Source organism: Dama dama, chromosome 5 (assembly GCF_033118175.1).
Source record: "Dama dama isolate Ldn47 chromosome 5, ASM3311817v1, whole genome shotgun sequence".
NCBI lineage: Eukaryota > Metazoa > Chordata > Mammalia > Artiodactyla > Cervidae > Dama > Dama dama.
Window position 1 is genome coordinate 114,774,113 of NC_083685.1, and position 4,962 is coordinate 114,779,074.

The 4,962-nt window shown below is 50.5% G+C and overlaps 1 non-coding gene across 1 annotated transcript; it reads left to right on the forward strand.

Annotated features, from left to right (window-relative positions):
- Window positions 1–1,184: 1,184 nt before the first annotated feature.
- TRNAG-CCC (transfer RNA glycine (anticodon CCC)) lies at window positions 1,185–1,257 on the forward strand. The gene has a single exon. It is a non-coding gene; the product is annotated as a tRNA-Gly (tRNA).
- Window positions 1,258–4,962: the final 3,705 nt, after the last annotated feature.

Below are 4,962 nucleotides of genomic sequence, written 5' to 3' on the forward strand. Positions count from 1 at the left end.
TCCCTTTATTGGGACCACAGAGTCTTAGCCACTAGACCACCGGGAAAGTCTCTAAGCCCCTGTGTTTTGTGGTGACACACTATTTGAAACTAATGCAGGTGGGACCTCATGAATCACATCTGTATTCCAAGGCCCAGCTCCATGACTGGGCACCTAGCGGGTGCCCAATGAGTACCTACTGAATAAATGAATCCATCAACTTCAGCAGGTGACAATTCCAGTCTAACCTTTCAACCATCACTCCCACCTCTCCTACATCCTCTCCCCAGAGTTCTGCTGTTCTTGGGGAACCTAGGCAGTCCCAAGCCTGCCCTGGATGACATCACTGAGCCCTGAATCGATAAACCCTGCAGCCCACTCCAGCTCCAGCAGTCCTTTAAGCTACTCGGAGTTGGAGTTGCTGGTGCTTGCAGCCCAGAGCATCCTCATTGATCCACATGATTGATCATTTTGTCCTCACCACAGTTCTAAGAAGTAGGTCATTACTACCATCCCCATTTGACACACAAGGACACTGAGGCTGAGAGAAAGAGAGCATAAGCAAGTGATGGGTGTGGTGTGATTAGTCGCTCAGTTGTGTCTGACTCTCTGCGACCCCATGACTTGTAGCCCATCAGGCTTCTCTGTCCATGGGATTCTCCAGTCAAGAATACTGGAGTAGGTTGCCATTCCTTTCTCCATGGGATCTTCCCAACCCAGGAATTGAACCTGGGTCTCCTGCATTGCAGGCAGATTCTTTACCACCTGGGCCACCAGGAAAGCAAGTGATAATAAGTAAAAAAGCGGGGGGACTTCCCTGGTGGTCCAAGTTCAATCCCTGATGCAGCCAAACATATAAATGAATAAAAATAAATATTTTTTTAAAAGTAGTAAGGCAGGGATTTGAATTCAGATCTTCTGATGCCAAATGCAATATTATATCCATGACATCATACCTGTTCACAAAGTCTACCTGGTGAATGCCTACTGCACTTTCTTTAGGGATATTGGGTCCTTGACTGACAAGCTTATCAGCTGAGTGAGAAGGGAGCAGACCTAGGTCTTATGCTGATTAACAACAACAACAAAAACTTCAGCTACATCTTATGTCCTAGGCTGGGCAGAAATGCTTTTCATATAAACTGCATTGTTCACTGGCTTCCAGAGGGGCACACTTTATCCCTAAGAGATCAGAGTCTGGGACTTCCCTGGTGGTCCAGTGGCTAAGACTCTGTACTCCCAATGCAGGGGGCCCAGGTTCCATCCCTGCTCAGGGAACTAGATCCCACATGCTGTGCAAGTAACAGTTCACACACTGCAACTAAAGACTGAAGGTCCTGTGCGCCGCAGCTAAGAGCTGGCACAGCCAAATAAATAACTAATTGAAAATAGTTTATTAAAAAAGACAGCAGTCTTGGGATAGTGATATGACTTGCTTGAAGTGACAAAGTTAATAAGGAACAAAGCTGGGCTGCCAACCCAGGCTTGCTTGATTACAACCACTTAAACTTTTCTGCCTCTTAACAAATCACTTCCATTGACTGCCAAGATCTCAAATATGGGCACATTAGCCACCATGATGAGTTGTTATTATTGTTCCCATCGCACAGATGAGGAAACAGGTTTGGTCAATTAAGCCTGTGGCTGTCTTGCTAAGAAGTGGTAAAATCAAGATTCTAAGCCATGTCTGCCACGCCCATCACAAACACCATCCCACCACATACCCCCACCCCCATCCCATCAGCTGCATCTCCTTGGTGACCAGGTCCTCCCAGGAGAGATGAGCTCTTTCACACCATACATGAGACTCATAGCTTCACCAGGTCCCATGAACATGTCATCAGACAGGCTGTGGGGAGCTCTCTGGGTATGTGGCAGAGCCAGCCTCCTCCCCTGAACCTGTGCCCATTTGGTGGGTGCTCCATGCCTGAGGAGTCCAGACACGGGTGCTCCTGAGAAACTGGCCACCCAGAGTCCCAGCACAGCCCCACTCCTGCACACCTACCCCAAAGAGGAGGCTTCAAACCAAGGCCTCCTGGTGAAGGGAGCACCCCCGCCCCCTGCCCCCCCTCCGTCCTGAGTCCGCAGAGTTGAGGGTATGCTCGGGGTCTCTCCCACTGCTCTGGCTTCAGGCTGGGAGTTGGGAAGCTTACATCCAAGTTCACAGCAAGGCCTTCTTCAACCCCCGCTCCAGCTTTCTACCCAGTACTTCCCCACTCTTTCCACAGGCTGCTCTAAAACCCCGCCAGCTGAGAACTGAGCTCACACTCCTCCCTTCAAACCAGCTCCTCTCCCCAAGGAGGGATGTCCTTCGAGGACACCAGTCAGTGCCATCCTCCAGCCCCACTAATCCATCCCCTGTACCTCACTACAGTCCCCCCCGTTCAGGAAGGACTCCAACACCACTGCAGTCCTCCCCTAGTCCAGAAAGGACTCTGACACCACTCTAGTCCTCCCTAGTCCAGGAAGGACTCTAACACCACTCCAGTCCTCCCCGTCCTGGGAGGACTCCAACACTGATCCAGTCCTCCCCTAGTCCAGTAAGGACTCTTGACACTGATCCAGTCCCCCCCAGTCCAGGAAGGACTCCGACACTGCTCCAGTCCTCCCCTAGTCCAGAAGGACTCAGACACCACTCCAGTCCTCCCCAGTCCGGAAGGACTCTGACACTACTTCCACCCTGTCCGCAGGAGCTCTCCGCCCTCTGAATGTGTAGTCTCGGGATCTATCCCACTTGCTTGGCCCTATCACTGCCCCATGACATCTCTTGTAACTACTGACTTTTAAATTTTTATTTATTTATTTTTAGCTGCACCCTGTCTTTACTGCAGCATGTGGAATCTAGTTCCTCCATGAGTGATCAAACCCAGGCCCCCTGCATTGAGAGCATGGAGTCTTAGTCACTGGATCCCCAGGAAAGTCCATAAATTGACTTTTTATGTTAAAAGGGTACAATACTAGGGTTGAGCTTTTTTTCTTCCCTTAAGTGAATATCCCAGGCCTCCTACATCTTTAGTTAACGGCTGTTGCCTCCAAATAGATGATCTCAGAAAATTTGTTTCAAGGTTTTTTTGTTCAAGGTGGCCATGGTATCCCATTCTGGAATTCTGCTTTGGGGGCTGCCTGCCAAGGGTCTCCCAGGGCCTCTGCGCTGAGCTCCCTGAAAGAGGCTGCTCCCTGCCACAGTGGTGAAGGAGGGGAAGAAATGGTTTCCTAGACACTGTGTGCCCACCCAGGCATACTGCAACAAGAACTCAGACAACATCAAGGAGTGTTCAGGATTTTCTCTTGAGAAGTTCACAACCACATGGAGAGAGGTCTGAAGGTCAGCAATGATTACTCTCTGTTCCTATGGCGGTCCCAACTCCCCAGCCTGCTGCCCCATCCTTGCACAGGCCCTGGTGTGAGAAACTCTCAGCAGAGCAGAGAAGTGACCAGGTCAAGTTTTTTACCATACAAAAGTTTGATATCTGGGACTTCCCTGGTGGTCCAGCGGCTAAGACTCTGTGCTCCCAATGCCGGGGGCCGGGTTTGATCCCTGGTCAGGAAACTGGATCCCACATGCCACAATTAAAGATCAAAGATCCTGTGTGCTGCAACTAAGACCTGGTGTGGCCAAAGATATATATATATTTTTAAAGTTCGTTATCTAACACTATTACAGATTTTGGCTGATCATGATAAAGGCTAATTTTGGAAAGGGGTGGAGGACTCAGAATCCCAAACTGAAAGCCTGAGTAAAGTGCTGAGCATCATGAATGAATGAATATTTATTTCCCAATTCTCTGACACAAACTGGGTGTCCAACATTTCAGTTCAATTCTGACACTAACTTCCAGATTTAACGTTGGACCCCACAGGTTAAGGGCCCCATCTTACAGGCCTGCTCCCCACCTCAGATGCCAGTTGCAATGGAATGCCCAGGATACTGGCACTTCTGTCCAGGTTGGCTGGTATGAGTCACAGAACTACGAAAATTCTATACAGAAGTCCCCCCCCTCATCCACAGTTCCACCTTCCATGGTTTCAATTAACTCTGTTCAACCTCAGTCTAAAAACATTAAATGGAAAATTCCAGAAATAAACAACGCATAAGTTTAAACTGCATGCAAAAAAAAAAAAAAAAAACCTGTCAGCAGGTGCCAGGAGGGGAGTGGAGCCCGAGGATCTGCCCAAGCTGTCTTAGGTGAAAGAATACGGGGCCATAGCCTTGGGTTGGAAGGCGGAAGAGGGGCGGCAGCGCCTTCCTTAGGCACAGCCCACCCGAGCAACTGCCCACCCAGGATTCAGCCACTGCAGGCTTCTTGAGCCTCGGAGCAGCAACCACTCCTCAGACGGGCCCTGAGCGGATGTGAGCCGAACAGGCAGACCCCCCAGCAGCTCCCCCTCCCTGCCTGACAGTCACGGGCTGATGGATGCTGCTGGTGGTGTTTGGTCACTAACAAGATCTCTGAGATCCCATGGAACATAGCCTGCCAGGCTCCTCTGTCCATGGGATTTTCCAGGCAAGAGTACTGGAGTCGGTTGCCATGTCCTCCTCCAGGGGATCTTCCCAACCCAGGGATCGAACCCAAGTCTTCTGCATTGGCAACCCTTCAAATTCCCCATATCCAGGCTACAACCCAAGCCAGTTAAATAATAATGGATTGGGGTAAGACCCACACACGGGTGTCTTTAAAAGCTCTGGAAAGGATCCGGATATAAGCCAATGTTGAGGCCCCTGCCAGTGGGCTGTGGGATGAGGCAGGGAGGGCCTGCACACACCGGAGGTTCTATGGCGGGGGGATTACCGACGGCACCTGAGGGCCAAGGACTGCAGAATCCTCTGCCACCCCCCTTCCCTCGGCTCCCACGTGCTACAAGACATGAACAGACACAGAGAGAGGGGAAGAAGCTGACACCACACCGGGACGCATTTGCCTCGTCTGTTTGCAACACACCCATGTGCTCTGAGACTTAAAAGTGAGGGGAGCCCGAGAAATT